The sequence below is a fragment of the Peromyscus leucopus genome, chromosome 18 (genome assembly GCF_004664715.2).
Source record: "Peromyscus leucopus breed LL Stock chromosome 18, UCI_PerLeu_2.1, whole genome shotgun sequence".
Classification (NCBI taxonomy): Eukaryota; Metazoa; Chordata; class Mammalia; order Rodentia; family Cricetidae; genus Peromyscus; species Peromyscus leucopus.
In genome coordinates, this window is record NC_051078.1 from 22,783,855 (window position 1) to 22,804,752 (window position 20,898).

The 20,898-nt window shown below is 40.3% G+C and overlaps 1 pseudogene; it reads right to left on the reverse strand.

Annotated features, from left to right (window-relative positions):
* Window positions 1–2,907: 2,907 nt before the first annotated feature.
* On the reverse strand, window positions 2,908–7,296 carry LOC114695634 (annotated as a pseudogene).
* Window positions 7,297–20,898: the final 13,602 nt, after the last annotated feature.

The window sequence follows — 20,898 nt, forward strand, 5'->3', positions numbered from 1 at the left end:
TTGTAGGTTGCTTATCATTGACTTAACAGCTAGCATCCACATGTAAGCGAATACATATGTTTCTGGCTCTGGATTACCTTACTCAGGATGATTTTCTTCAAGCTCCATCCGTTTATCTATGAATTTCATAATTTCACTTTTTAATTGAGGAATAATACTCTGTTATATAATGTGCCACATTTTCTTCATCCATTCATCTATTGATGGGCATCTAGACTGGATCCAATTTCTGGCTATTATGACTATAGCAGAAATAAATAAGGTTGAGTATGTCTCTCTGTAGCAGGGTGGAACATCCTTTGGATATGTACCCAAAAGATATTAAGCTGGATCTTGAGGTATATCAATGTCCGTCTTCCTGAGGAACTGATATACTGATCTCCATAGTGACTGTGGTGTTTTGAATAGGTAGGGCCCCAATAGACTCGTGTGTTTGAATGTGTGGCCAATATGTAGTGGCACTATTAGGAGGTATGTCTGTTGGAGCAGGTGTGGCCTTGATGGAAGAAATGTATCACTGTGGAGGTGGGCTTTGAAGTCATACCTGCTTAATCTATGCCCCATGTGGTACAGTCTCTCCGTCTGTTGTCTGTGGATCAAGATGTAGAACTCTCAGCTCCTTCTCCAGCATCATGTTGGCTTGCATGGTGTCATGCTTCTCACCATGACAATAATAGACTAAAACTCTGAAACTGTAAGCCAGCCACAATGAAATGTTTTCCTTTACAAGAGTTGCTATGGTCATGGTGTCTCTTCACAGCAATAGAAACCCTAACTGAGACACTGTACAAGTTTGCACTCCCACCAGCAATAGAAGGGTGTTCCCCTTGCTCCACATCCTCACCAGCATAAGCTGTCATTTGTTTTACTGATCTTGGCAATTCTGATGGGTGTAAGACGAAATCTCAAAGTAGTTTTTGTTTGCATTTCCCTGATGACTAAGAATGTCGAACATTTCTTTAAGTGCTTCTCACCCATTTGTGTAACATCTTTTGAGAATTCTGTTCAGATCTTACCCCCACTTTTAATTGGGTTATTTGTTTTCTTGATGTCCAGTTTTTTTTTTTTTTATTTTAGTTCTTCATACATTTTGGTTATAGTCCTCTATAGGATGTGCAGTTGGCTGCAGATCCTGTAGGCTGCTGTTTTGTCCAAATGATGGTGTTCTTTGCCATAAAGAATCTTATCAATTTCATGAGGCCCCGTTTGTTAATTATCAGTGAAAGTACCCGTGCTAAAGGTGTTTTATTCAGAAATTATTTTCCTGTGCCAATGAGTTTGATTTAATTTCTCACTTTCTCTTTATTGGATTGAATGTATCTGGTCTTATGTTAAGGTCTTTGATACAGTTGGAGTTGTTTTTTTGTACAATATGGTGATAAGTATAAATCTATTTGCATTCTCCATGCAGACATCCAGCTTGACAAGCACCATTTGTATAAGTTGCTGTCTTTTTTCAGTGTGCATTTCTGGGTTCTTTATAAAAAAAAAAATCAAGTCACCATAGGTGTGTGGACTTGTTTTCTGGGTCTTCAGTTGGGTCCCATTAATCAATGTGTCTGTTTTGTGCCAATACCATGCTGATTTTGTTACTATGGCTCTATAGTACAATTGAGATCAGGGATGATGATACATCAAGCAGAATTGTTTTAGCTATCTTGGGTATTTTTGTACTTCCATATGAAGTTGAAAATTTTCTTTTCAAGATCTGTGAAGAATTGTGTTGGGATGTTGATAGGGATTGCATTGAATCTGTAGATTGCTTTTGGTTGGATGGTCATTTTTCCTACATTAATCTTACTAATCCATGAGCATGGGAAATCTTTCCATCTTATGTTATCTTCTTCAATTCATTTCTTCAGTATTTTTAAGATTTTTATAACACAAGTCTTTCACTTGCTTGGTTAGAGTGACTGCAAGATATTTTATATTATTTGAGCTGTTGTGAAAGATATTGTTTCCCTGATTTCATTTTCAGTCCTTTGTCATTTGTATATAAAAAGGCTAATTTTTTTTTTGTGAGTTTACTTTGTCCACAGCTACTTTGGTAATAGTGTTTATCAGCTGTAGGAGTTTCCTAGTGAAAATTTTAGGGTCACTTATATATACTATCATATCTTCTGCAAATAAATAAAGACAATTTGGCATCTTCTCTTACCATTTGTATCCCTTTAGTCTCCTTCACTTGACTTATTGCTCTAGCTAAGACTTCAAGTCCTATATTGAATAGGTATGGAGAGAGTGGACAACCTTGTTTTGTTCCTGATTTTAGTGTGAATGCTTTGAGTTTCTCTTCATTTCAGTTAATGTTGGCTATGGGCTTGCTGTAAACTGCCTTTATTATATTGAAGTATGTCCCTTGTATCCATAATCTCTCCAGGACTTTTATCATGAAAGGATGTTGGATTTTGTCAAAGAAATCTTTATTTCTAAATGAAACAGGCATTAGATTACCCATGCCTATTATTTATTTTTCTTGTCACTTAGTAGAGATTGACAAGCCTTTCTTTCAAGGCATTTGTCTGCTACCTGGTGGTCAGAGAAGATATTGCACCCTGAAGCTCAACGTTCAAGGCTACATTAAAAATGATTTAAAATTTACATTCAGAATGCATTCCTTCAAATTTTATCAGAGAGTAGGTCTTGCCTTAAATTAAATCATTGTTTTATTTATGTTTTGAGGCTGTAAATGTTCCTTTGATAATAACTTATACAGAACAACTTCTATTCACATAATTCTAGTATAATCTAAACAGTTGATCTAATTATAAGAAATAATAAAGTAGAAAAGGAAAGTTGATACTTATTTCTGGAACTGTAAAGGTAAATTGCCGAAGTCTGTACTTGTGGGAACAATATTTTCTGGTTTCTTTTTATTTTTCTTACACACACTCACACCCCCCCCCCCACACACACACACACATACCACACCACACCACAAGAAAGGAATGGGCTTCCTGTAATGATTGTTACCTTTTCCTAATTTTCCATTCAAAATTGTTACATTGATGTATACATTACGCATATGTGAGGTTGTGAGTGTGTGAGTGTGTGTGTGTGTGTGTGCACATGTACGCTTGTGCCAAGGAGTGCATGTGGATAGCAGAAGACAGTTTGCTAGAGTCTGTGCTCCCCTTCTATCATGTAGGCCCTGGGAACTGAGCCTACATGATAGAAGTAGTGAGCACCTTTATCCCCAAACCCATTTTGCTGGTCCATGTTTTTCCATTGTGATGCCCAGTCTCGACACTGTGTGGGTGCTGCTCAGAGTCTGACCACTTGCTTGAGCTTCTTCTGTCTGCTTTTCCTCTATTCTCATTTCCTGAACAAAGTCATCTATGTGGAAACCCAGGATTCCCAACCCAAGTGCAAGTTACTAAAACATCTACTTCCAGGAGAGAGGGATGGGAAACTGATGAGACAATGTCTACAGCCTCCCTGCATCTGCTTCCTCCAGGTTGCCTACAGGATCCTCATTGGGCTTTCATGGCCATCTTACATTTCTACACAGTTTGCAAAGTGTAAGGTATTTTAATGCACTAATTGAAACGAACTATCCCTAGACACCCCAATACCGCCAAGAAGAGAGATCATGATATTTTGTTTAGTAGAAATCTACAAGGAGCAGATTTTAAATGTCCTCAACACCTTCTCTCTCTCTCTCCCAAAGGAGACTCAATTTTCTCAAAGAATAAAGCCTGGATAATGGCAGTGGTTTAACATTTGAATAACCATATAAACTTTCACATTCCCTACAGTACTGAGAAGTCTCTGTCCCTGCAGGACATGGGTGAAAGACTACTTATACTATGTCCCTGGGGATAAAAAAGGAAAAAAAAAAAAAACTACTTATACCCTTAAAACATGCTGCTTCTTAGGTATTTATCATAAAACAGACACAACAAAATCCAAACTACTTTAGAACTTTTACTTCATTTGCATTTCACTTTTTGGCATCCTTTTTGAAATGGGATCTCCTTTAGTCCAGGTTGGCTTTGAACTAATTATTATAGCCCAGGCTGTCCTTGAAAGTTAGATCATCTTGCCTTCACCTAAACGCTGAGTTAATCGGTGTGGACCACTGTGCGCAACACCCTTTCTTATATTTTGTAACTAGGTGCTTCTGTGCTTTTCATGTCTGGAACCGGCACTAGGGATATATTTGTTGTTGTTGTTGTTGTTTTTAAGAAAAATATGATGTTATTATTGTAAGTGATGTCTAACAACTCCTGAATTCATCATGGTGATTTTGTAGTTCTCTGAGAAATGAAATATGTGTTATTATGTCTTTTTTTTTTCTTTTTGCATTCCTGAAAAAATTTCATTGGCCTTTTGGATAAATTTTATTTGCCAGGAAGGATGATCCCATCATACTTCTGCTGGAACCAGTGCATGGCCTCCTCTTTGCTGATTCTGTTCTTGGCCCCAATGCAGCCTGTCATATGTGATGCCCAGATCAATGTGTTCTTGAATCCCAAAACCAAAGTTTCCAGTATCTGAGAAGTTATTTTTCCGTAACTCATACTCCCGCACCTTCAGGCCTTTCTCCAGAATCTCCTCTGCCTTGGCTCCACGGACAGTACAATGAACAGAAATTTTCTCATTTCTTCGTATACCAAAGGACCTGACGGTGTATCTAGCTTTGGAAAACACAGGTGTCTGGCCTGTGAGCTGCTCCAACACCTTGGCCGTCCGGGTCAGTCTGTCTCCACTGTCCCCAACACAGATATTGAGGCAGAGCTTGCAGACACGAAGCTCCCGAATGGGGTTCTCCTTTTTGCCTTGATCTTGCATCATGTTGAAGAAAAAGGCATTGTTACTATTTCTTTGCTCAGCAGTTCTCCATGTGGGTGGGTATACATGACAATAATGTAAGAATGCTGTGATGTATTTTCATCCCATAGGAAATAGGAAAAAAAAGGTGTTAACTTTGGTTAAGCCTACAATGAACATATCTTTCTCAAGAAAATACCAATGACCCCCTCCAAAAGTTTCATTTTGTCAGGTCCAAAGTCATATCCTGTTCTTACACACACACACACACACACACACACACACACACACACACACATGCCCTGCCCTACCCCAGACGGTCTTGGCAGTTTGATCCCCAATAAACCTTTCTTTCTACCCATAGAGCAGTTTAGTTCAGTGACTTCTCTGTGTCATTGCTTATCCATTTCACTTGAACATAACATAGGAACAGGCCTCCCTACAGCTACTGGCCCACCTAATTTCTTTAGCAGCCTGGACCCCTTTCTCTTGCTTGGAGTCTGTATGATCTAAGCTGGGCATTTACCTAATGTTAAATGAATGCCTATACTCAGGAGGTGAGGTAGTGTTCTAAGAGACTAACCAGAGGTTCTGTCTTAGACACAGGAAATCCTGTATGAACTTCTATATGCTGGATGATCTTCACTAGGGATTCTGCACTTGTATGGATTCCAGCAATAGACCACACTATTGATTAATTTCTTCCTTGCAGAGGCAATGAGATAGACTAGCACATTGGCTTCATCAATGCTTAATGAATGAGATACATATATACACTAATAACCTAAGATTTGGTGCTGGTATTGAAGAAAAACAAAATTTAAATTTGTAGAAGGACAGAATTATCCAGTCTCCTAATTTCCTTAGTAATTGGATTTTCTGTGTAATTCTTTGTCCCCTTATTCTAATAAACTCAACTCCTTCCTTTAAGAATTGTAGGAATGGTTACAAGAGGAAACATTTCAGATTCTCATGTGTGTGGACTTTAAACAGTGGTCAGTCACTAATAATTTATCTTGAATTGATTAGACTTTACCTGTAGGTTCAATCTTTGATTTTCAGTCTTTTGGCTAACTAGCGAGATTAAATGATTTGCCCTACATAATGTAATTGCTTTAAGAATTGAGATTTCATTAATAATTCATGAAGAATCATATATTGAGTGGCTATGAGAATCAATCTTAGAGACCGAATTAGTGAAGACTTATGACCACATGTGATCCAGTGTGAATTGCTGGATTGACTCAGTACTTTGTGACCATCCCAGGGGACTGGAAGGGGAAGGGAGATGGAATCTCTCTCCAAATGGACCAACGAGATTCAAAGATAAAGAGTTCATCTGTATTTTGAACTCTGAAGGACAGATTTTTCATATTTTAGAGATTCAATTTGCACAGTACCTAGTATTTATCAAACGTGTCTGTAAAGTTATCAGGCCATCTGTGTCACATTTGTTTGAATTGAAAAAAAAAAAAGCCTTCATGTGAGGAACCTGCTTGGCTCTGTTTTGAAGGCAGGAGTCATTATGCTGTATTGTTAAAAGTAAGTTTCCATTTACTGTAAGAGCTGGGTTTCTGTTTTTAAGTCCCTGTTGCCTGGAACCTAACCTGCCTCAATCCATGACCTTGACTTGTTTTCAAGAACACCCAAGCCCTCTTTAGTCACCCTAACCCTACTCCATCCCAAATCACATGATGACCACATGGCGGTGGCTGGGTTTTGTTTTATTTTCTTTTGTTTGAGATTTTTCTTCACTTTCTTACTGCTCCCTTGTCTTGCAGTAAACCTAGTTTGCAAATACTTGAGATTTTACTTCTTAAAGGGGTCTTAAGAAATGGACTTGAGGCTGCTCTCTTTAACCCAATTTAGGAGTCAGTTCTGGTCAGCTCTCTGGTGCACCCAAGTAAGAAATCATTGCTTCAAATTTGGCTCAAAAATAGTGGTAGTGGTCTTATTCTTGTCTGGGTGGGATTACCACATGCAGGTCACTTATATGTGGGGCTCAGGGCAGCTTGGCTACACTGCTACTATGACAGGCTCAATAAAAACCAGCTAGAGAGTAGGCCTAGGTTTTGGTTTACCCTAAGGCTGTACCCAGTTCCAGGAAAAGCCATAAACTGGCACAGCCCTGGAATAGGCCAATGGGCACCCAAGGGGTAAATATTTCACGTTCTCATCCAGGGGAAAAATACCTAATGTTCCAGTCATTATAGATAAGATCGCCAGATGCTCCTCAACCCAGCATACACTTATCCTCTTTCACCAAGACATCCTTAGACAAATGTCAGTCAATCAGGGTCCTGAACCCTAGAAATCCCCATATCCCAGCCTCTGCTATGACAAAAACCCTACACTGATCATGCTCGACCATGCTCAGGGCTCTCTGCTCTCACTACTGCTTTAGACAGACAGAGAGTCCAAGCTCAACCTTGAATAAAGGCTCTTTGTTTTTGCATATGGATTCCATCTCTGTGGCAGTCTTTGAGGGGTTCCTGAGATCTGGGCATAACATTATAGTTTTTTTTTTTTTTTTTTTCAACCAACCAAACAAACAAACAAACAAATCTCAGTCTATAAATCTATAAAATGAATTATTCTGTTTGGTTAAATAAGTGGTGAAAAATCTAAAAAATCAAAACACTCTTTTAAGCTAATAAGCAGCAAAGTCCTCATCACCTTCTTAACTAGTGATTTGGGCAGGGTACATCTGCAGAAGCAATCCTTGGTCCTGGAGAGTTATCCAAATTTTTCTAAATGTTTAATTAAATATTGGATTCTATTTAGAGCTCTGTCTATGAAACTCACAATAAATCCATTGATTTTGTTATGTGCTATCTCCCAGCAGCTGTAATGAACTGTATAACTCAGTCCTCTTGGCCATAGTTCATTGGTTCTGGACCTAATGTGGGTTAGAGCTATTTCCTGCGCTCGCGCACACACACACACACACACACACACACACACACACACACACACACACGCGCACGCACGCACCAAGCAAAGAAATTAAAGGATCAGGCACACTGGGGTGAGAGTGAGTATAGAAAATAGAGATATAATGACATTTCTGCTTTTCAGAGATGTGGAATCTGAGAAACAGCCCTTTATAAATTCTCCTTTATAAATTCTTTATCTGCTTTAACTAGGGAAAAGTCTTTCAGTTTACAAATGCACCTCTCTGAAAGGGCTGAAAGTCAGGTCCTTTTTTAAGCTAGACACTACTGAAGTCATCTAGGAGGAGGGAACTGGAAGAGCCCCAGGTGACATCCAAACAGGTGTAATCACTCTCATTTGTTTCTCCACAGAAGGCAACCTCCCTCTTCTGTGTTTACCTTTCTTCACTGACAAGGAGACTGAGCCCAAGAGGGAAGGAGCAGAGCGACTGTCCATCCTGATCTGCCAATCCTCAGGTTTGGCAGGCAGAGAATAGTAACACAGAGTGAGTGCCCCAGGCAGGGCTGGCCTGCAGCTCACCTAATTTCACTCTGTGGATATAGGATAAGGCCTGAGTCTTTCTGCAGGTATCAGCACTGAGGAGGCAGCCCTCGGGCACTGTTAGGGAGTGGGAAGAGCAAGAAGGAAATGAATGTAAATGGCTCATCTCCTGAGTATCCTTTCCCTGGCCCCTCCTTGTGTTTTGCCCTGGGCTAGTCTTCACTTTTCCTTGACTGGCTAGCTCAAGAGAGACTTCTTTCTCACAAGGATTATTCCGCTATTATTTTCCAGATTTGCTTTTGTAAGGGTGTAGGGAATGTTCAAACCTAGCTGTCTGGCTTATTTTGCCATTTGGGCAGGGTTCTGAATTCCATTAGATTTTTAAATAACTAGTTTAGACTGAAGAAACTCAGACAAATCCAGTAATAGAACAAGGGGCTATACCTTCTGGGGGAAAAACACTTTTTTTTTCTTGCTTGCCTTTGTGTACCTGCCAAAGTACATAATAAGCAAACCCTTTACCACACTTAAATTTTAGAGGAGGCAAGTCCACTGCTATGGTTTGATTTTATTGAAACATAAGTATTTGCAAAATGGTAAGATAATAAGAATATATTGGAATCAGACTGTGGAATGGATTTATTCAAGGCTCCTTCCTGTACCTTGGAGTTTGAAAATCCTTCTGTTCTTGTGGTTTCCATTTCTTGACCTTGTTTTTAGCAATAATTTCTGGAATTCCTTTTTGCATATCCATTAGGCTGTATCATAGGCAGAGTCTGCAACTTTCTGGCACTTAATGTTTTACAGAAATTAAAACTTGTTCTATTATAAACTGCAAATCCTTTACTTATATGACCTAAAGTCCTTTTAATCCAAAAGCAAGTATACTTTGCCGTTGTGCTGGTTAATTTTTGGTCACTTGACATAAACCTAGACATCATCCAGGAAGAGGTATCTCCACTGAGGCCAGAGTGGTCTTTGGCAAGTCTGTAGGGCATTTTCTTGTTGAAGTTGCTGTGGAAGGGTCCAGCCCACTGTGGCTCATCCTGCTCCTGGGTAGGTGGTACTACGAGGTTGAGAAGAGGTCACTGTAAACATGGAAGCAAGCCAGTAAGCAGTTTTCCTCCATGGTCTGTTCCAGTTCCTGCCTCCAGGTCCTACTTGAGCTCCCTTCCTGACTTCTCTTTACATGGACTGAACCTATATGTCGAAATGAACCCTCGGAGGTGGGGGGCCTCCCCGGCCCTAAGTTGCTTTTTATCATAGCAATAAAGAATCCAGCTGGGACACAGTGTTCCATAAAGTATGGCTCAGGAATGGTTTGAAACAGGCCAGAGACTAAGAACTAACAAACATTTAGAAATCTGTATGTAATTAAGCTTTCTGTTTGGTTTGTTTTGAAGCAGGGTCTCACTGTTAGTTCTGGCTCACCTGTAACTCTCTATGTAGACCAAGGTGTCCTTGAGCTCACTGAGATCTGCCTGCTTCTGCCTCTGGAGTGCTGAGATGAAAAGCAGGCACCACCATACATGGCTAGAATTAAACTTTATGTAGCATCCAGGCCTAGGTGTAGGGCCTGCCCTTAGTGTGTGATTTGTTTCCCCAGTGAGATTCCTTTGCCAGCAACTGTCAGTTGGAGATAGCTTTCTGGGTTAGAGATGGGAGCTTGTTTCTACTTCCACTCTCAATACTGGGACCACAGTGCCTTGCTCAGCCATCATTAGAGGAGCTTCTTCCTGCAGCAGATGGGAACCAATTCAGAGACCCACAACTAGGCAATGTGCAGAGTGAGAAACCTGGGAACATTGGAGTCAAAAAGGGATGTCTGCATCAAACCTCTTCTCTCAGGGCTCCAGGAACTCTGGAAGAGGAGGCAGAAAGACTGTAAGAGCCAGAAGGGATAGAGGATACCAAGAAAACATGGCCTTCTAAACACAACAGGATTGATGCCCATATGAATTCATTAAGTGTGTGGCAGCCTGTACAGGGCCTACACAAGTGTGACCCAGAGGAGGTGAGTTTCTTATTGTTATTTATTAAGTGGTGCAATGTTATTCATCAAGTGACGCTGTTTATTGTTTGAGAAAAGCCATGAGGTACAAGAAAACCCACTATAAGAGTTTATTAAAGGAAGGGAACAGAAGGGGGTGCTTAGGCCTATGGAAAGATCATACAAGAAGAGAGGGAGGGATATGTGGAACCCACTTTTATAGATTCCCCCGAACATGCACATATGGGTTTATGTGGCTATGCCACACATATGCATAAATTATGTGATCACTGCAGCACATGGATTATGTAGGATGTAAGGCCCTGGGATGACTAAGCATCTTGCCAGCATGTGTACAGTCATGGGGGAGTGGCTAGGAATTCTAACACTTATGCTAATTTTTTTTCTTTTAGAGATTATAATGTTATAATTACATCATTGCTCACTTCGCTTTCCTCTGTCCAAACCCTCCAGTCCATATACCCTTTCTTGTTCTCTTTAAAATTTATGGTCTCTTTTTCCATTAATTGTTGTTATGTACATATATGTATGTTATATATTCCTAATATATGACCTGATCAGTCTGTATAAAGTTACTTGCATTTATTAGGTCTCAAAGAAACCTGGGGCAAGTCTCACTCAGTACCTATGGCTCCTCCCAGCTATTCTCAGCCTTTCCCCTACCTTCTTCCTCCCCAGGGATGGGCTCCTGTTTCCCTTCCCCCAGCTTCTCTATCCTACATCACCTGAGCCATGATCTCTTGCTACTTGGCTCTCAGTCAGCTCTGCTCCTGCATCTCTCTGGGTTCATTTGCTTTTCCCCTCCTCTTTCTCTCTGCCTCTCCTCCCCCTTCCCTCTCAGCCCAGTTCAGTCTGTTGGCCATGCTCAGTCTGGACCCTGCCACATGCCTCTGGCTGTTCTCTTCCTCATGTCTACAATAACTGTCTTTGCAACCATACCCCGGAGCAGTCCATGTCCTCGTTTTTTTCATTCACTGGTATGTTTTTAGCAATTTCAACATCCTTAATTTTAGAGAAACAGTCGACTAGGACAGTCTAGATGGAGCTTATTAGTAAAAGAAACACAACCAAGTTCAAGATCAGAAATCTCTTGTATTTTTTGAGCTCTGTTCTTTATCAGACATCAGAATACTTTGCAAAGTCACTGCTTGGTTTTGCAACTGTGTACATTAAAATCGACAATTACTAGAACAGATTCAACATTTTTTTTTTTTCCTAATGCAATCTAGAAAGGCAATTACGATAAAATGCTGAAGGGAGTTTTCTCTTTTCATTAGCCCAGAATTACAGCTAGGAAGCAAAATTGAAATCAAAGTGAACCACATATTTTCATAATCTAAATAGAGAATTAGACTCTCAGTAAGGAGGCTGCATTGTGCCCATCTACTTCAGACTCTGCCATCAGGCATGACACAAGAGATCCTGCCCAAGCTATGTGAATAAGGGGGGCTTTGAGATAAACTCGAATAGCTGATATGGAGGCTCACACTTTACAATCCAAGCACTTGGGAGCCTGAGGCAAGAAGATTACTGTAAGTGTAAGGCCTCCTGGGATACATAGTGAATTCCAAACCAGTCTGCACTACAGTGTGAGACCATGTCTAAAAGAAAACAAAACTGTAACACAAATTGCTAAACGGTCTTTTAATAAAAATCCCAGAGCCAGATATTGGAGTAAATGCTGAAAGATCAGAGAGACAAAGGAACAAGCCACTTCTTACCTCTAGGACTCATCAGCCTGAAAAGCCTCAGCCAATAGGCCTCTAGCCGAATGAGCTTCCTCAGCCAAAAAAGGCTTTAGTTCCTTTTTCATCGCGCCTTATATACCTTTTTCCACCCTGCCATATTACTTTCTGGGCTTAAAGGCATGTGTGCTTCCTAAGAAAAGGCATGAGATCTCAAGTGCTGGGATTAAAGGTGTGTACCACCATTATCTGGCTCTGTTTCTCTCCTAGACTGAGTCAGTCTCATATAGTCTAGGGTGGCTTTGAACTCGCAGAGATCCAGACAGATCTCTGCCTCCCAAGTGATAAGATTAAAGGTGTGTGCCACCACTGCCTGGCCTCTATGTTTAATCTAGTGGCTTGTTCTGTTCTCTGGTCTTCAGACAAATTTTATTAGGGTATCCAATATATCACCACACAAAACAAAATAAAAAATATGTACTAACTCTAAACTATCATAAAGATGTATGAATGATTATAGAAAAACACACATACTACTGGAAGAAAAAAAATGAGGACATGACTATTCCAAGGTATGGTTGAGAAGAAAGTTTACTGTAGATATGAGGGACAGTACAGCCAGAGGCATTTGGAAGTCAGACTGAACATGGGCAACAGACTAAACAGGAGGGATGGAGGAGTGGGAGAGGAAGAGGACAGGGCAAGCAGACCAAGAGAGGTCCAGGAGCAGAGCCAGCCAGGAGTAAAAAGAGCAAGAAGGCAAGAAAGCATATGTCCAAACGGCTGAGTTGAGTAGGGATCAGAAGCTGAGGGAAGAGAAACAGAAGCCCAGCCCTTGGAAGAGGGAGGTTTAAGGTGTGGGAGGGTGAGAATTGCTGGAAGGAGCCACAGATACTGAGTGGGACTTGTCTTGGGACTCTTTGGGACCTGACATTTCAGCTTTTTTGTTGATGAGAAAAGAGCTAAGTAATCTCTTCTATAACTACTTCCTGCTGAAATGTGGGTATTTTTGTAGGGGCCCAGGAAGGCTGGAATGCTGGTTGAAGAACAGCAGGAAGGAAGGAGTGTAGGCTGGGGGACATCTGCTTCCCTAGCTGCTTGCTGCCCAGGGTCTGGGGGACCACCTGGGGCTGGTGGAGTGCAGGCAGTTTTGGAGCCTGGGGCGGAGGGAATGCAGGCAGCTTTGGAGCCATCTGGGATGCAGAGGCTCAGTCTGGTTGAAATCCATCAGAAGCATCTAGGGCTGGCTCATTTGGAGCAGTTTGCAGTCTTCAGTTGACTGGAAATCTGCTGGGACAGATATAGACTAGGGACAGAAGGGAAAGTTAAGGAGTTTAGGGGACAATTTTTATCTTGTGTATATATTTGAAATGTCTAAGTCCATGTTCCACCGCCTGGTGGTTGGGCAGAAGAGTCAAGATGTGGGGGGAGAAAGAGAGATCTTACCATTAGGAATTGGCAGTAGGCAAGGAAGCGTAAGCTATTCATTGACAGAGTACTTATCTGGAGAAGGTTTGACCTGTGAGAGGTGTATCCAAGTGGACTCTATGAAGCTTACTTAAATATTTTATTTAAGTTCACAAAAAAGAGATACGAGTTTTAGATATAGTAGCATTACCACTGTTTGTAGTCTGTACTAAAATTCACATTGTAGAAAAAGCAGTAGATTCATACATTTGAGTCATAGCAAAAACTTGAGGACCCAAAGAAATTATTTTGGGTTAAAAACACTAACACTGTTTCCTCTCTCCAGAGGGCTGGATATATAGATAGATATTAGACAAATGTTTTCAGCACAATGAGAAGCACTTTTTGTCTATATGCAGAAAACAATCAAAAGAAATTTTAAAATTCAAATTTAAGATTTTGAACTTGTTGACTATGATAGCAGTGATTTGCCAGGGCAAGATTAATACCTTATCAGAACTCCATTGATTAATTTTAAAACTGGACTTTTGAAATCTTAGTATAACAATAGCATAAAGAGGGAAAGAATTCTCAAACATTTTTTCTTTAGACCTTCACAACTTGCATTTACTTTGTTAGATTATCATAACTTGGATAAGCTTCAAACCTTTTTCTTTCTATCCAGTCATTTACCATGAAACACAAGGGTTAATTATTGTGAGTAGTCATCACAAAGCAAGTTCCTTTGAATAAAAGGATAGTAAAAAGTTATATTGGAACTTGTTTTATGAATTTAACTCTTTCAGAGTCAGCCAGCAAGGTAAATTGTCAATCTTTCTCAGCAGGAGACCTAACAGCTCTAGAAAAGCAAGGCCTGAGTTTTACATATGAAATGAACTAAGAAGGTAGATGAAGTCTTGGGGAAAGAGCTGGTTTTACTTGCTGCTTTTAGCATAAAGTTACAGTTAGCTGTCAGTATCATCAGAGATCTGAAAAAGATAAATTATAGCAAGAAGTGTAATCCAAATGAGTTATATATCAATTAAAATCACAGAGACTTACCCACTACCTAGATGGTTACCTTTGGTTTCTGTGGTCTCAATGGCTTCACTGGGAACAGTGGACATAGGTCTCTGGCTGTCAAATAGAGCAGCAGTACATCTGCAGATGCTGTACAGGACAGCATAGGCCTTTGGCGGCCAGATCCAGAAGGTCTGAGAGATTTTCCTGTGGAGAGGGAACCTGGGAAAACTGACCTGCTGTGGCAAGGCAGAGTCGAACAGTCAACCCAATAGTGTCCATGATGTGAGCAGAGACCTGGTAGCTGGTGAGACTAGGAGCAGTTCTACCCAGTGGTTAGAGCTAAAACAATTCAGGTGGAGTCATCTGTGCCCCATCTTCTTAGGAGACCTTATGGTTGCCTCTAGGAGCTGGCCTTTCTGTCTATCATGGGAAGCTTTTTCACTAAACATTTTAAATAACACAGTCAGCAGATCTCTGAAGAATTTGACGACCATTATCTATTAAGTATAGCTGATTTTAAACACAATGTACTTATTTCTAGTTACTAGTTTTAGGCTTAACCTTGAAAATATATACAAGAGGCTAAATAAAGCTTGTTCCTGGAAATGAATTAATTACATTTGTAGTTTTGAGCACATTAAAGAATTTGATCATACATAAGGTGACTGAGCATTGGCTTGGATGTCTTAATTATCTTTAGGAGTTTGCAACAAAGTAGTAGCTTTTATAAAATTAGGATTTTACAGCTTTATTCCTCTTCAGGTTGAGCCTTAAAATCTTGAGTTGAAGATTTAGTTAAAGATCTTTTAGTATCAAAATAGAACTTTAATCTATAAATGCAGTAAACAGTAAATCATAAATGCAGTCCATAGAGAAACTTGGAACCTTACTGGACAATAATTACAGTCCATAGAGACTGTGAACTCTACTGTTTTTGATCCTTTTTGTAGTGTACCATTATGGAATATTATTTTCAAGTCAGTTACTGTTAACCTGAGTAGACCTTAGGAATTTATAAACCTTATTTATCACATACACATTATTTATTAAACATATGTTGTTACTTACCTAAACCTTTCTAGAAGCCTGATGTTGAAAGCAGCAAAAATATAGTAGTTAGACATACATCTCCAAGTCAGTATTTCTTAACCTGATTATACTTTTATCACCTTAGGAATTTATCTCCACATAGAAATCCATCCTAATCCAAAATATTTTGCTTCCTTAGTTTTAAAATGAGATATAGTGATAAGCAGAGAGCTCAGCAAGACTAAGAAGTTTTATAATTATTGCTTTGTACCACATGGGCATCTTACTTAGCAAGGTGGTGAAGTTACATGGCATGTACTCTTTAACCTTAGTAAAGATAGTTTCCAGCCACATGTTTGCTTCCATCCTAATTAGGTCATCCATCAAGACAGAGACAAGTTACATAGTTGCTACATAATAGCATCTATTTTTCTAATAGATCTATTAAATGAGATCATTAAAATGAGAGTTAAATCTGTTAGACACACAATTTACATGTATATATATGTGTATGTATATACATATATATGTGTGTATATACATGTATATATGTGTATGCATATGTATGTATGTATATGTGTATGTGTGTATGTATGTATGTATGTATGTATACCCTAAACAAAAGTTAAACCACATATAATATGCTGTAGCAAATTAAAATTGCCTGTGTATAGTTTTTTTTTAACTATCAACTTTTTGTTAAGGTTTTAAGCTGACTTTTTATTACAGATTTTTTTTTAAACCACATCCAGTGAATTTGTAAGTCCTGAGATGAAGAGTATTTACATAATGGTCCTAGAAGATTTCTTGTGAGCACAACACTGAGAAGTCACAGCAGTTAAGAAAGTTTTGGGGAGCATAGAGCAGAGAAAACTTAGATAGAGGAGATTTTGGGGGTCACTTGTTTGTGTGGTGGCAGAAGTTGTTATAATTTAGGAGAATTTGAAAATCAAGTATGTCAGTTTTTGGCCATTGATTGAGCTGTATTGAGTCCAAGCCATTTGCAGTAAGAAAGGAAGGTTTAATATAATCTCTGAGTCCAACGAAGGAAAGAGAAAAGATCATAGAAGGCCCAGAATGATGTAAGGAAGCTAGAGGCACAGGGAAGAGATAGAGCAGGCAGCACCAAGGGAAAGGAAAGGAAAGGGTTACAGGTCCAGAAGGGCTTAAGGAAGGAGGACTGCACCTCCCGGGAGGAAGGAGACAAGGAAACTCCAGGGAGAAACTGAGAACAAAGGGAGTAGAGGAGGGTTAGGTGTTCTAGAACAAGGATTTCAATCTGGAGCACCCCCAAATGGACTGAATGACTTGTCCGAGAGAAATATCCCAATCACAGAGGAGAGGCATCCCTTCTCATGTTATAGGGGCAGAGGAGCATCCTGGTACACCGGTATGACTTCTGTACTAGCAGATAAAGCAGGCAGCTCTGGGGTGACACTTATCTAGTAGAGGAAGAGAGGCTTTTGGGAAAAGGGCTGGTTCCAGTGGAGTCCAAAGAGTGTCTTAATAAGTAGAGAATTGCCCACATGGCTGGGGGCCTCAGAGGGCATAGTCAGCTTGAGATGTCTGCATGATGAGTTCTCTGAAGGACATAGGAAGCTCCATGAGCAAGAGAAAGACCACCTATTGAGTAGGAGAGGAGAGGTGGATAGTCAGAGCAGGTGAAGGGAAGAAGCAGCTGAAGAGGCAGACTCTAGGCATTGGAGTCAAATGTGGTGGGTAGCAGAAGCCAGCAGAAATATATGATCTGCACATACATACATTACGAGGGTCAAATCAGCAGCCTGATTCAGAGAGGCCAAGGCCCTTGCAAAGGAGCTCATATATGCTACTCCCAAGGTTTTGGCACCAGATGAATGAGTAAATGAGGACATGATGCTCCTAGGTAAGGTTGAGGAGGTTTATTGTGGATATAAGGGAGAGTATAACTAGTGGAGAATGGAAGGGTCCATACTGAACATGACCAGCAGAATGAACCAGAGAATGAGACTAAAGAGAGAAAGAGAGAGCAAGACAGGAGGGGCCAGGTAAGTGGATCAAGACAGATCCAGGAGTGGAGCCAGCCAGGAGCAAAGAGAGAGCAAGAGACCACCTAGCCAAAATGCCTGAGGTTATGTAGGGATCAGAAGCTGGGGCAAGCGAAATAGAAGCCCAGCCCCTGGGAGGGAGAGGTGTAGGGTAGGGAGTGAGGTGAGAAGTGCTGGAAGGAGCCAGGGGTATTGAGACTTGTCCTGGGTTTCTTTGGGATGTGACAACTAAGAGATAAGAAAGACTTGAGATATGAAAGTACTTGGTGCTGAGTAAGGTGCTTGATACTCAGTAAACACTCATACATCATCAATTTTATGTTGTGATGACGTGCAAACAAGTTTGTTCCCATTGATGCAATTTTCAGTTCACTGTCTCCTCTGACTTTCTGAAGGCAGTGTATTTCGATATCTGCATGGTATAAGAGCTTCATTGGTCATTTAACTGCTGTGCTCTGTAGAAGCTATAGAAACAGAGATTAGCCACTTAAACCCAGAATAACTCCCCAGCTGATACTGAGAGAGGTGACCTCCCTTGTTATAAGGCAAGGTTTGAGGTACTGAGCCTCTTGCAATCAATGTCTGTCCAGTGCTAATTCATCTTCCTTCACATGTGACAGGTCTCATTATAGTTTGCAGCACTTGTGTGGCTTCTGTTCCAACAAGGTACTTCTAATTTTTCAGGTTGAATGTTATCTCAGTAACCCAATGTCATCAAAATAACTCAATCTGCTTTTGGATATCTGTATTCAAGGACAGTTCTTGGCTTGCTTTATACAAAAGCCATGATGTTCCTCTCATCCTGGTTTCTGTGCAGCGACTACATAAAGACCCAATGGATATGACAATCTTGCCTAGGCCTGGTCCATCATTTAACTTACAGCGATTTGCTTCATTAAGGGACCAGACCACGAAGAGTTATTCAGAATCTTCCTATACAATATTGACACCAAAGAAAAGAGAATTTACTTTTCTATTTATTTGTTCATGCATTATTTTTAATTACATGTATGTACAAGCCTCTGTGAATGTGTGTGTAAAGTACCCAAGGAGGCATGAAGCATCAGATCTCTGGAGCTAGAGTTATAGACAGTTGTGAACTGCTCAGAATGGGTGCTAGGAACTGATCTTTCATAGCCACTGAGGCCATTTCTCCCCTCTTCAGATTTACTCTTAGATTCATAGCTTCAGGGCTGGAGGAGAATGACTTACAAGGAAAGAAAAGGACAGTAGCAGGAGAAAAGAAACAGAAAGAGGAGAGATAAGCAGATCCAAGGAAGAAGGAAGAGGAAAAAGCCAAAATTTTAATCATCATCGAGGCCTAGATCATCATCTGTTTTTGAGTTGCTTCATTTTCTCTCTTTAAAACGTGTGTTCAGTTGTTGGTTTTGGTTTCTTGCAACAGAAAAAGAGAATCCCTTCAATCATGTTGTGGATCAAGGAAGGTTAAGCTGGTTCTTAGTCACTCTGTTCTCTCTTCTTTGTGGGTTGACCACACAATGTGTTCTCTGCAATAAGACACTTCTGGCAAATGAAGAGGACCAGTAATGTTGATCTGAAATACACGTTTTAAGTGGAACTCTCTCTCTCTAGTTTTCTCAGAGAAAATACATGATCTAGGATCTTCAAAGGTGAGGACTAGATTCTGAATCACTGCGTTACAAGGCACATCCATGCACAGCTCCTCCACATGTCTCCATCCCTGTGGCAGCCAGTCTGCCTCTCACTCTTCCAGCTCTTTCACTATCTTTTTAAAGATATTACGGTGCAGTTAATAAACAAATGTTCACAGGAAGCTTCCAGGTAACAATGAAATTCTTTGAAACTATACTCATGTGATGTGTTTCTCCTTTTTGTAATCCGATTTAATGAAAAAAAGGTAGGTTGTAGGTCTGTTGTGGATTTCCTTCAGGGTATTGTATATTTTCATCCTTCAAGTGAGCAAAAGAACCAAATGACACCTTGGGAAGGCTCAGTGGGGGGAAATCTGTGTACGTGTCAGTCAGCTTTTTTGTCCCTATGACTAAATACCAGAGAGAAACCAATAAAGAGGCAAAGTTTGCTTTGCCCACAGTTTCGGAGGTGTCATTTGTGACAGGTTGGCCCTGTTGCTTTGGGCCTGTGGTGTTTAGGGGGAAACATACAACTATGTGGTTGAAATGTGAGAGAAAATAAAGGGGCTGGAGACCCAGGACCCACATTCAAGGGAACTTTACCAACCTCCATTAACCTTTGCCACCTCTCAATAGACTATTCTGGCTACTAAGCTCTTTCCACTTTATCCTCTAGGGACACTTGTCTAAATGATACCAGAGTATAAATACTAATCTCACATAAAACATGATGTTGACATGCTGTGGATATCGCTCTGTATAAATAAAATGCTGATTGGCCAGTAGCCAGGCAGGAAGTATAGGTGGGACAAGCAGAGAGGAGAATTCTGGGAACAGGAAGACTGAGTCAGGAGATGCTGCCAGGCACCACCATGAGTACCAACATGTAAGATACTGGTAAGCCACGAGCTATGTGCAAGGTATAGATTTATAGAAATGGGTTAATTTAAGATGTAAGAACTAGCTAGCAAGAAGCCTGCCATGGCCATACAGTTTATAAGTAACATAAGTCTCTGTGTGTTTACTCGGTTGGGTCTGAGTGGCTGTGGGACTGGCGGGTGAGAGAGATTTATCCTGACCGTGGGCCAGACAGGACTGGAGAAAACTTCAGCTACATTGACAACCTGATAAAAAGGCTAAGGCTGACTATGTGTTTTGAGTTTTATTGGTAACTTCCATTAACTTATATAATCAAAGCAGTTATGAGGATGATTATAAGGCTCACAAGCCTCACAACTAGAGCAGGATAGGAGAAGCATCCTATAGCTGAGTTGATAAACTCAAGCCCACTTTTGCTTTTCAGAATTTCTCCCATGGAGTATTGTATGTGGGGAAAATGGGAGATGGTGAGGGTGTCATGAAAAATATTGATACAAACCTCCATGCTTATTCTGAGGTTAAAGATTAGATCAGGAAAGCTGAGAGAATAAGAGATCAAGTTCTATCTGGGGACCCAGCAGTTAAAGTACTATATCAGCAAAAGAACCTGAGTTTCAAATGCCCAGCATTCATGTTAGAAAAAAATTTTAAAAAGCTAGGTGTGGTTGCATGTGCAGGATTCTGAAATTCAGTATAACTTCTCTACAGGAAATCTTCGAAAGGTGTGGCAGATAATATCCAAAGCTAATGATGAGATTTCAAAAACCAAACTGGTATCCACTTGTAGAATGACTTAAACATTCCCACTTTTTAATCCAGTCTCTGATGTTCTTACGTGGGATGTGAAGGGGGAAAGAAGGAACTATGTTCTCTCTTTCTTAAGAGAACCTCATCCCTACACAGAAAGATCTCAGTATGTGTTAGGTACAGAGAAACATATGAGGCTTCACATCCAAATACACACATGTATTAGCATCTGGCGATCCCCATGATGTTAATAAAAACAATACTTCCGG